This window comes from Balaenoptera acutorostrata, chromosome 14, assembly GCF_949987535.1.
Source record: "Balaenoptera acutorostrata chromosome 14, mBalAcu1.1, whole genome shotgun sequence".
Taxonomy (NCBI): Eukaryota; Metazoa; Chordata; class Mammalia; order Artiodactyla; family Balaenopteridae; genus Balaenoptera; species Balaenoptera acutorostrata.
In genome coordinates, this window is record NC_080077.1 from 60,737,124 (window position 1) to 60,749,805 (window position 12,682).

Genomic DNA, 12,682 nt, shown 5'->3' on the forward strand with positions numbered 1-12,682 from the left:
CTGGGATCTAATAGTACAAGAAGAACTTGTATTATTGTTATTTAACCGTTGCTATTAATAGTTATATATTTTGTATCTGTCCCCCGGGGACTGAAATGAACCCTAGACATCTTAATTACATATAATGTCACTCTCTCTAACCTGTTACGTTCCACAGGGTCCCTAAATTCTATGTAATGAGACTATTTCTGGCTTCTACATGTTTCTTCTTTCATCTCATATTATATCTGGGCTTGCAAAAGCAGGAAATTTAAACAGCACCAAAGTGAGAGAGAGAGAAAGAGAAAGAGAGACTTGGCATTGTTTCTAAAGACTGACAAGCTTTTTTTTAAAATTCTATTTTTCCAGCAAAAGTTTCAGATTCCCTTTGACTTTATTATTAATACCCTGAGGGTTCATGCATGATGATACAAAGATGATGTAGCCAAAATATAATTGTGTTTGAAACTTTTTAGCTTAATTCCTCACTTTTCTAATCTGTAAGCCTCAAAATTATGAAAAAAATACCATGAATTTAATTTCCCTTGTTAATGTTATTTTCTCTTTAGTTACAAGATTAAAATCTAATATAGTACATCTGGGATTTTCTTTTCATTGAATTTGGACTATAGTATTTATGGGGAAATTGTCTTTTATTTATTTGGTGTAAGATACATTGAAAACAGTAGAATATTAGAGCTATAAGCGGTTCTGGTTGCATGTTAGCATTACCTGCAGAGGTTTTAAAAAATATGGAGGTTCTGTCCCAGTAGATCTGTGATGGGGCCCAGAAGTTTGGAATTCTAATATAACTGGTCTACCTATAGTTTGGAAACACTGGTTTAGATTTTACTTTGTGGGATTCCAAAAACTGGTATAAGATACTGATCAGAGAGAGCCAGGTTTTTTTTTCCCCTGGATCTAAGTTACCTGTTGGTTTTAACTTCAGCACGTTTGGGGCTTATATTAATGACATAAAACAAATAGCATGCACTCTGAGTGCACAAAAGCACTCCTGCCTGACTATTGTTAAAAATCATTGCAGCTCCTGAAGGTGTTTTTTATATACAACCATAGCGTAGGTAGCTGTTGTACTGGGAGAATCATATTCAGATTTTCTTCTTGTTATTTTTCAGCAAAAGTAGTCAATTCATTCTAGATAAAATAGACCTGGTTTTGCCAATGAGGGAAGTGTGAATTGTTTAGATTTTTCAAAAACCTTGATATTTTATTTTTTTTCTTTATTTTTAAACCTTGATATTTTAATGAATGTTCGAAGGGCTCTGGACAGGACACCTTGCAGGGAATGATTTTCTCAGAATAGCTGAGCTTCCAGATAACTGAGAGTTACTCAACAGCCACCATCTCATTCTTTCTCCTTTATGTTTTGGTGCCAGGCACATAGCTGCTCCTCAAGAAATACCATTTAAAGAATAAGTGGATCAAGCCATAAGTCTCCTCTTATTGTTATTGTATGTTATGAATATCTCTGCCTTTTAGACTATAGCAAATGTAATTTAACTTTTTTTATGATGGCTTATGCCATCGTGCTGAGCTCTAGTGCCCTCGGGGGTCTGTTGTAGTATGCAGAATGTTTTTATTCTACACTAAATGATCCTAAACTGCTGTGATTTTTACTTCTTTTGTTTGCCTTCTATAGTTATTTTTCCCCGTTTCCATCCTTGCTGTTAAGCCATCAGCTGTCACTCGTTACTGTTATGCATGTGCCTCTTCTATCCTCTTTTTCTTTTAATTTGCTGCTCTTATTGGGCTGTTTATTTGGAAACCATATCACCAAGCCTATTAGAATTTCCAAAGAGGAAAAGTAGGCCTCGAATAAGAACCCTAGGAAATCCTTTCTGATAAAGCTCACTAATGAGGGTGTGTTCTGTGGTGTAGAAGGTGGCTGTTAGAGGTCTCTTTTGTTCGTTTCTTGGTTCTCAGCTGTTTTCCAATAAAGCAAGTGCTGAGTAAACAAAGTGACAATGTGTCTTTAAAGAGGAGTGAGGTTCCCTCTACTCAATACTCTGTAATGACCTATATGGGAAAAGAATCTAAAAAAGGGTGGATATATGTATATGTATAGCTGATTCACTTTGCTGGGCACCTGAAATTAACATGACATTGTAAATCAACTAATACTCCAATAAAAATTTAAAAAAAAATAAAGAGGAGTGAGGTTCTCTTCTTCAACATTTCAACTTCTTATACTTCTTGGCAATTAGAGACGGTTGGCAAGCATTTTTGTCTCCAAGCCTCTCCTTTCAGAAAGGAATCAGCTTGAACCCAACAAAGCAGTTCAGGGCAGTTTGAGGTTGAGACCCAGTCTTCTTAGGCCCAAGGTGGTGGAAAGGGCTGGCTCCTCTACCTTCAAGCCTTTATGAAGCAGAGTAGAAGGGAGGGGAGAATTTCTAACCCTGTGAGGAAAGCAGGGCGAGTATTTCACCCTCATTTATTACTCTCATTTTACAGATGAGGAAAGTAAAGCACTGGCCATAAAGTGGCCACTGGGACTCAACTTTAAACTTCTGCTAACGTTAAATTCCACTCGTTATAATTGCTTTACCTCCTGGGCATCTCGGCCCTCCCCTTATATGGTGGCTTTCAAGACTGGTGAGCATGTCCACTGGAAACTTCCCCTTTCCTGGGTTTTTCAGGAAAAACTGCCTCTCCTCCTTCTCCTCCTCCCTCTCAGGCCCCTCCTTCTCAGTCTTACGGCAAACTCCCCTTCCCCTTCCTGTCATCTGAACATGGATGCATCCGAGAGCTTCATCCTTAGTCGTCTTCTTTCCTTTCTCCTTACGTTTGCCCTGGTGATCACAACCGAACCATGGCCCTGCCTGATTTGATTTGCTTCTTAAAAACAATGACAATAACAACACAGAAGAAGACCCCCTGGAGCAGTTACCTAAGCACGTGGAGTCCCTGAGAGACCAGCAGGTGGCTTCCTCAGGCCCCTTTCCCACCTGCCTGCTTCCATCCTCCATGTTCGTTGGCTACCATGGTTACTCTGTCTCCTTTGGCTCCAGTCTTTGGCTCCCTCTTTCTGTCTGGGCCTTCAGATGTGGCCTGTTTACCAGGCTTCGCCCTTGGCTTTCCTTTGGCGTTAGGTCCTTATATCCAACAGAATTCTAGACCTGGCCACCTGAATGCCCTATAGCAAGTTATAGCAAACTCAACATGTCCAAAATAAAACTGGTTATCTACCATCTCAGCCAGTAACTTCTGAGTCATTCTTTCACTCACATCGGCTCAAACTCTACTTCCTGTCAGTGCTTTCTTCTGAATATACTACTTATTTGTCTCCTGCTATGTATATCTGTATTTTTTATATTGCTGCATGAAAAACTGCCACAAATTTAGAAGCTTAAGACAACACACATTTATTATCTCACAGTTTATATGGGTCAGGATGTCAGCTTGCTGCCTCCTACCTAGAGGAGCCTAGAGGCTCCTGCAGATCCTCGCCATGTCATCCTCTCATAGGCCTTCTCATAACAGAGTAGCTTGTTTCTTCAAGGCCAGCAGGAGGGTATCCCTGATGGTTCCAGTCTCTGACCTCTATATACTTTTTTTAAGGGCTCATCTGATTAGGTTGGGTCCATCCAGGATAATTTCCCCTTTGAGTAACTCACAGTCGACTGATTAGGGACTTCAATTACCTCTGCAAAATTCCTTCACCTTTGGTGTATCACAGAATGAAACCCATCATATTTTTAGTCCTCCCTCACACTCAAGGGAAGTGGGTTTCACAGGGAATGTGCACCTGTGGGTGGGAATTTTGGGGCCATCTCAGCATTCTGTCTGCCACAATATCTCATGACCTCTTGCCTGAAAATTGTAGCCCCTTCCATATAGATCTTCCCACCTCTTCCTATTCTAGTCTATCTAGCCTCAAATCCACCTTCTACACTATTAGCCCAGTGATCTTTCCAATGGGTAAATATGATCAAATAATTATCCAGCTCAACTCTTCAAATGTTTGCTAAAAAAAAAAACCCCAAATCCACAAAAAACCAAAATAGGATAAAACAGATTCTTTCAGGTAGCATATAAGACTTTTTATGATCAAACCCTTACTAGTTTCCAGGCTCATCTCTTACTTCTTTCCTCCTAACATCAAATATTGTGCTTCAGCAAGCAAGCAAGCACACAAGCAAGCATGTATTTCCCTGAACACACGGTACTTTTTTCATTCCTCTAAGTCTTTGAATTGGCTGTTCCTGTACTTTCCTGAGATTCCATCCTCCAACATGCACAATGATGGTCTGACTCACGAAGTGCAATGCATTTTTCAAATCTTACCACCTTAATGACGTTTTTCTGACTCACCTGCTTTTTCTGCGCTCCACTGTACTTCCTCCACAACTGCACTGGTGCTGTCCTCTCTGGAGCCCAAGAAGGAGTCACACTTGTCAAGGTGTGTCTGTGATCTGCTGGGAGAGACCCCATAGAAATGTGTTGCCATTGAGGCTAAGGAACCTCCTGGGAAAAGAAGTCAAGCTCTGTCCTTTTCCAAGATTCAGGCAGGTTTGGTGATATCTGCACAGCCAGTGGGGTGGCCTGGCTCAAGGCCTTGCCAAGGAGGTCAAGGAGCCTCTTGGAGGCTTGGATTTGTCTCCTGGCCAAACGCACATTGGCCTCATTCCGATGAATCTGAATCCTGCGGGTCTGCAGGTGCTACTTCACTAAATTCTGTAAAATTTCTTCAGGGTCTACAACATGGTGAAACACAAACAGGAGAGGGTTATATCCTCTTAATCTGCCACAGACGGTAGGCTGGTGTTGACTAAGGAGATTTTGGACAAGGGAAGATGGGCGAGGGTAATAGAGGTGTGGAGGAACAGTGTGCACTGCCTTGGTCACAGAAGCAGCTCTGGTAGGGTGGCAGGGGAGACTCTGTCCTACAGGAGGAGTGGCAGCGTGTGTCTGATGGGAGAGGAAATGTTTGGGCCTCAGTGTGGGGATCCTCAGTGATGAAGCACACAAGACGGTCAAACCGGGGGAAATTTTGTTGCATACCGATTCTCATTTTGAGCCGTAATTGTTATCACGTTTTGTCTCTTCACTAGACAGTATTCATTTTTGGGGATAGACACTGAGTTCCCACTGCTTGGTATACCTGAAATTTAACATGCAGTGGATGAATGAATGAATGACTCTTTTCACCGTATGGAACTGAGCTCTTTGCACTCTTAGGAACACTGTATGCATAGAACTTTGAAAACAGATTGGGCATGCGTATTTAGTGTTAGGTGAAAGCCTTTGGGAGGTCTACTGGATTGTCTATTGCAAACGTTAAAAATTGTCATACAGTAGTGTGTGTTCATGTGTTCCTGATAGAAAATAATAATTTTATCGGAAATAATAATAATAATATTTTATTATCTGTTTCAGAGATACTTAACCTCACTGGTCTGGCAGCTTATCCAAGGAAACTTCTTTTTCTCCTATTCGCTACGGAGTGCATATTAGGCCACTGGAGGGAGAAGAGTGGACAACGTGGTGAGTAGTTTCAAAGTGGTTCTAGATGATTTGAAAACTACAGGCACAGATGATCTCCAAGGCCCCCTTTCTGCTTCATATGTCCCCGGCAGCTGTATCAAATTGATCCTATTTGACCATGAAACATGGAGTACTTGAAATCACCAGACTCTTCTATTCCTAGCCAGGGGAAGAAAAAACAAAAAGGAAAAAGATTTCTCTTATTGGACTCAAAGTTTGGCAAGGTTACAGATGTGTTCAGGAGCTCGGGACTGGATGTACAGAGACATTGGTCAGCAAAATTGTCTATGATTGAATGGCTGGTTCCAATGTAATTCCATTAGCCTCATTTCTTTCTTTCTTTTTTTTTTTTGTAGAAACAATTAGAAAATTCAAATGCTGTATTCGTAAATTGCATTTGGGATTTAATGGTGGTATTCTCTCCCCAACTGGAATGCCTCTGTGAGTTGCCCTCTAATTCCCATTTATTTTTCCTTTATGCTTGAGCCTAATTCACATGTGGCTCAGAATAAAAGCACTTTGTGCAATCTTTTAACTGTTAAATTTGCCATCCATAGAGGTCTTGGGGTCCTGACAGAATGCCACTCTTTTGACTGCTAATGTTAAAACAGGAGCTCTCAGGAAATGTGGCAAAAGGGCTAACGTTTGAATGTAGCTGTTCTCTTAAAATATATATTTATATTTCAGTTATAGCCATCTTGCTATTGACTTAAGCTATTTATTTTTTGATCTTGAATGGAATCTCCCAGTGCTTATCTCGAAGCTAATAAACATATTTGTTATGTGCGTTTGTATTAAAATAGCATTATTTTCTAAATTATGTGAATTAGGTACAAAAACACAGGGAAATTTATTTACAAAGCACAAGATGCGGGAGATGCAGTTGGGAATTTGAATGTAGAATCATTTGCTCTTTATCCTCTTGTAGAGTCAATAAATAAAATGTTGTTGTTGTTGTTTGGTCAATTTATTGGAACTCTCCATATTTTACTTATTTGTTTTTACCGTATTTCTTTGTCAGAAGAATTGAGTTGGTTGTGGGTGTTTATTAGATTCTTGTTGACTTCATTTCAGGAATAGGTACTGATAGTTACTCTCACCTAGAATTGGTCCATGTGAACTTTGGTTGGCTGAATCCCTTTGGCCCAACCAGGGAAACTTTCCAGAAATTAGGTCTAGCCAGGGTAAACATCATGTGAAATGAGCATGAAGAAGTAGCAGGTAAAGCCTACGTGATTGAGACTAAGTGAACTATATAGCTATAAAGGAATACTCCAGTGAATAAGTATTTGTTGAGAATTCACAGCATGTCCAGTACTGAGGGTATACATATGCTCTTCCTTCAGGAATCCAAAATGTGCTGAAATTTGCATTCACTTTCACAATGAATGTGATATAGCACATATGTGACATACACATACATCAGTGCAAAGAATACGGCAGTTGGAATTAAATAGGGATTTCAAATTCTGACTTGGCTACTTATTCTGAGTTACCTTTGTTAAGTCATTCAATCAACATGAGACTCTTTTTCCATTTGAATTATATACTGACGACAATAAATACCTTCCCGGTTGTTGTCAGTGTTAGAGGTAATGTATATACAGTACATTGTATAGGGCCTGACCTCTAAGGAAACTTAATGACAGATGATAACACGTAAACATGTATGAAGTGGGGTTTCATGATTTCAAATAGGCTGAGAACACAGATCCACGTTGTTTGTGATTGCTGAAATTGTCAGAGCCCTTCTTCCAATCACACACCTTGATGAAAATTGTCAGCAACAGCGTTCTTACAAAAGCAATCACACCCTAGCAAGCCAGGGAAATTCTCCTTAGATGATCCTCCATGTCTCAAAAGACGAGTAGTTGTGGCTTCTTGAGGTGCCAAACATTAATTCATACTTTTTTTTCTGAGCATTTGTGCTTTGTACAACCAGAAATCTCTGCACACTTGCCTTGCCGGGGGAGAAAGCGGGGTGGCCGTTCTCTGGGAGGGTAAGCAGGCTGAATCTCACCAAAGGCACGTCTTTCTTGGGAAGGAGCAGAGGACGTTTCCCCAATCCTTTTTGTCAACACAGTGGGAGTTATCTGAATTTCATTTGGGTATTACGTGCTGTGTGAGTTGGGTTTCTCTCTGTTAGAAGAGCTGCTGTTATTGGATTAAAACCACAGTTGTTGGGAAGCACTTAAGACTCCATGGGGGATTTCTCTAGCAAATAGCAGGGTCAGAGTTTTGTTTTTTTCTCTTTTCTAGTAACCCCACTCACCAGAGATTCCTGTTTTCGAGGTACCTATATCACATAGCTGAAGACCAAGGGGATGCAGAATTTCTTTCTTACTACCAAGGTGCCAGACTAGTCAGCCCAGAAATTATCCAAAGCTTGATTTGGCTCTTGGCTATGGGATGGGACCACGGCCTATTTGGGGACACAGAATTCAACCGTAGGGGAGAATTTCGTAAGCAGCAACCTCCAGGTAAACCCACACATTCTTATGTTGGGTAAAAAGGCCACCTTATGAATATTAACTCACTCCCTGATTCTCCTGTGGTTTACATTCACTGTAGATTTTATCTTTCAAGACAGCCCCTGGCATTTACCAGAGTGATGTTCTCCTTTAGGTAAAAGCTGGAGGCCAATGCCAGAACCACTGGGATGTGCAGGGTGATACCCGCCTGCCCACTGGACCAAGAAACCGAAAGCCTGCGTTCTAGCCCCAAACCTCGTCTGCCAGCGCTCAGCCAACAAATCTACCCGGTAAGGAGAAGTGCATTCGGATGCCTTAAAAGTTTAGCATCTGCTTCTCTTTGGCCCCTGCTGCTTTAGAAAAACATTCGGAAGTTTCTACTGGATTTGGATGAGATAGAGAAGGTGTATTTTCCCCATCTCTAGAAACCTGCACCCCACTTGGGGAGCTTCATTTACATGCACATCGGGTGCCGTCTGACTGCCTCGGACTGTACCTTTGAGCGGATCCGATGGGATCACCACATGCATGTAAATGAACCTCCCTTAGCCTGAGCCTTGCTCCAAAGAGGCAAAGAGCAGGCTTTTCTTGAAACTTGTTACCGCGACATTCTCAAACCAGACTCCCCAATAAGGAATTTTTTTTTTCTTGCTTGTGTGTGTGTCAGGAGGATGCCACGTAACTTGGTTTTCCAGACCGAGGTAATTTATTTAAACATGGATTATTTGAAAAATGGGAAGGGTACAGGGCTTGATTTTAATCCCTGCTAACACAGAGAAAAGAATGCTCATGTCACAACTCAGTGAGTGTAAAAATTAAAAAAGGCTGAGACTATTGTTTGAAAACAGGCAAAATAATTAAAATTATTATGGAATAATCACATATCACACAACAACCTCCCACTCTTACGAGCAACAATCCAAAACAGCTCCTTCAAAACGGGCCCAAGGGCAGAGGTTCTGTATATCATTCAAAGACCATCTGTCGTGCAATTCCTGTAGCGCCTTTGCACTATTCTGAGGGCAGGCTGAAATTTAGTCCTGGCAGTTCTCTTTCCATTTACTAACAAACAGCAGTGATGGCAGATAAATACGGCAAACAATAGGCGTTTGTAATGAACTGGAAAAGGATGGGGAGTTCTGCATCCAGCACCAGAATCAGAAGTTTTGGGTCCTGTGCTGGGCTCCTGAGACCCCCAGGGCTTGTTCTTGCCATGTGGCAGCTCAGACAGACATCTGCGGGCTGAGCAAGGTTTTCACGCGTTCAGCCAACCTGCTCAGGGCCTGATTTAAATAAAGTTCTTTTTTCTTAAAAAAATTAATAATCACAAAGACTCAAAGTTTGGGTTTTTTTTTGTTTTTTCCATCATTGCTGTTGGTCCAGGAAAGTCAAACATGGCACATGGTTCCCAAAGTTGACTTTTAAAAAAAAAAAATTATTTATTTATGGCTGTGTTGGGTCTTCGTTCCTGTGCGAGGGCTTTCTCTAGTTGTGGCAAGTGGGGGCCACTCTTCATCGCGGTGCGCGGGCCTCTCACCATTGTGACCTCTCTTGTTGCGGAGCACAGGCTCCAGATGCCCAGGCTCAGTAATTGTGGCTCACGGGCCTAGTTGCTCCGCGGCATGTGGGATCTTCCCAGACCAGGGCTCGAACCCGTGTCCCCTGCATTGGCAGGCAGATTCTCAACCACTGCGCCACCAGGGAAGCCCGTGCCACTCTTGAGAGCCAGTTTTTGTCAGGAATTTTGCAAGTTAGTTGTTAAATGGCTGACAGCTTTAAAAGGACCGCGGCAGATTATTTACACCACAGAAATTGGCAAACATTACAAGTCAGGGCAACCCCTCCCCAGAGGGCTGGTTGTTCAACATTTCCCAGCACACGATGGCTCCTGGTCTTACTTTCCTATCTTTCCTAAGACCAACAGGTGAATTAAAAGTTAAAGCTCAGTACTTTAACTGCTGCTGGCTGTCCAGTGAGACAAAGGTAAACGACTCTACGTATAGCAAATCTGTACTAACCAAACAATAATCTGACAGCATTATTGTTTTCATTACTGGTACTTGTAGCGGTGACTTCATTGGAGACACATAGAAATACTTATTTCTAGATCTTTCTAGAACCGTCTCACTGCTCATATAGACAGTATTTCACAAGCCATATCCATGTACGCTGCCAGAAAGGAATTTGTTCAGACTACTGAATAAATTCAACACATCTCCATTTAATGTCTGTGGATTCTTACCCTCTCCTTGTTTCAGACGAGGAAATGAAGGCCCTGGGTTATGCTAGCTCTTACTGGGCTTCCAGGGCACGTGCAGGCTTTGTCTCTGCCAGGATAAGTCAAACTGGAACGCGTGCCGAAAGCAGATGCTGCTAAAAACCATACAGGGAATCGAGCTACTCCAGTACCTCCTGGATGGTAGAGTCAAAACAGCGAAGAGAGAGTTTCAAGCTCAATGCCAGGTCGACGCCTAAGTCACCAAACCTGGTTAATAAATTAGCCATTTTGTGAAAACCTATGTGTGCATCTCTGGATAGTATTTTTTCTGGTGAGGCTTCCTCTTCTGTCCTCCTGTTTGAACTTGAGTGACTACAGTGGGTTATCTGAGCACCACTTTTCCTTGAAAGGGATCAAGTGTGAAATTTCTTTCCCTGTCCAAAACAGTGACTATCCTAACTGCTGACAATGTTTTGCCCTGGAAAACATAGAATAGAGGAGAACTGAAATTTAGTTCTAGTCCGTTAGTGCTAGACCAGCCTTGTGACACTGGGCAAATGACCCAATCACTTAGAGCCTCGGTACACCCATCCCTAAATGAGATTAAAACTACTGGATCTGTATATATACATATGACAGCAGGCTGGTAATTTTCTAATAACAACCACTTGGGATCCCCTCTTCCCATCATCCACATTTTCTTCATATAACTCATTTATTTTTACATCTCCCACACCTCTTTTAATATTCTAAATAAAGTGCTTTATCTTTATAGCCGTGATTCTTAAAGAGTGGTCTCCAGATCAGCAAGGCCAACATCACTTAGGAATTTGTTAGAAGTGCAGTTCTCAGGCCTGACCCTGGATCGGCTGAATCAGAAACTCCTTACGTGGGGGCCTAGCAATCTGTGTTTTGAACAACTTTCCAGGTGATTCTGGTAGACAGTGTCAGGGAGTCAGATTGAGGGGTGAATGTGAGGAGTAGGATGACACGTGTGGGGAGAAGCCGTCTCAAAATCCCTCTGGTGATCAAGGCCAAAGTTTTCTCTAAAGCTGGGCACTTTTATCCAGTTTGCAAAAAGCATACCAGGTACCAGCTTGCAAAAGTGAAGAGTCTGAGATGACGATCGTTAATCGTAAAAGCAGTAATAATGTGTGTGTAGTGCTTTTTACGTTTCAGTATTTTTACCTCATTTTCTCAGTTGAGGCTTGGAGCTGGCAGCTAGAAGAGTGATGGTGAGAGGCTGTGATACTCCGCGTGGAGGCCTAGCATCTTAACAGGCTGATTTCCATTCAAGGAGCAATGTGGTCCCTGCTCCCAGGCCACGTTCCCTGGAGTGTGGTGATGGGCAAAACGCCACCGGTGCCACACACAGATTCTGCTGCTCTCTCGGATTTGGATCAACAAACTTTTCTGGGGAATTGTGGATCCAGCAGACCAATATTCACTTATCTCAACCAATGACAGATACCACAAGGGAAATGATTTTCAGATTTAAGTCACCCAAGTCCGTGACCAAACAAGTTACAGTGTAGATGGAAAAACTCTTGTTCCTGCAGCTCGTGGGTGAGAAGAGCCTGCTGACTGGGAATTATTTACACCGCAAGTCAGAAGGGGCAGCAGAATCAGGTGACATATGGCCCTCGGGCCTCTCACTCCTGTGATTGGCAGGTCACACTCTCTGGTTTTTTGACTAAGGCCTGTCACAGTTGAAAAGACAGCTAGAGAAATGGTTTTCACTTCACTGAGGGCGATGCCACAGGTCACCCAACGCTGCTACCCCAACAGTGAAATGCTGCAGTGCTTCTCCATTAAGGACCCTGCTCAGAGTAGTTTCACTCTGCTGTGTGTTCCTGCTGGATGAGAAGGTTGCCAGATGGACCAATGGAAAGAAGAGGAAACACCGTAACTTACATGTATTTGCCAAAGCTGACAAGACGGTGTATTATTTATTAACAGACTTACAGGGAATTTAGAATCACAACTGAGCAAATATGAGAAGGAAGTGTGTCCAAAATAGCTTGTTTTGGACAAGAATTAAGAAACAAACAAGAAAACACCACAGCAACATGCTGATGAAGTAGGAAATTTATAAGGAAGATCTAGAAACTCAAGAGTGTCTTTCAAGGGATAAATTTGATCTGATTTGATAGAATCTGAAGTACAGTTGGTGGCAAACCTCTGCAGAGTTTCCCTGGCTTGTACACATCACACAAAAGCATATATTCATTAATGCAAATACATATTTAATTGTCCTTAAAGTGAAGTTATGTAGCATTTAGAAATGAATAAATGCATAGCCTTTGGGATTGTTCATGGTGACATCTCTCATTCATTGTGTGTGTGTGTGTGTGTGTGTGTGTGTGTGAGAGAGAGAGAGAGAGAGAGACAGAGACAGAGACAGAGACAGAGAGAGAGAGAGGCCTCATTCTCATCAGTGATGGTCTTCTATGGTTTCAGAGAAGGATGTGGTTCATTCTGGACATTTGATAGAATTTGAAATGGTAGG

The 12,682-nt window shown here is 41.9% G+C and overlaps 1 long non-coding RNA gene across 1 annotated transcript in view; it reads left to right on the forward strand.

The window, feature by feature from the left end:
* LOC103008104 (uncharacterized) overlaps nt 1-12,372 on the forward strand; it is a 51,263-nt gene extending 38,891 nt beyond the window's left edge. Inside the window, exons 2-4 of the long non-coding RNA XR_449949.2 lie at nt 5,377-5,484; nt 8,110-8,245; nt 11,375-12,372. This is a non-coding gene — a long non-coding RNA (uncharacterized LOC103008104). The remainder of the gene's footprint in view (nt 1-5,376; nt 5,485-8,109; nt 8,246-11,374) is intronic.
* Nucleotides 12,373-12,682: the final 310 nt, after the last annotated feature.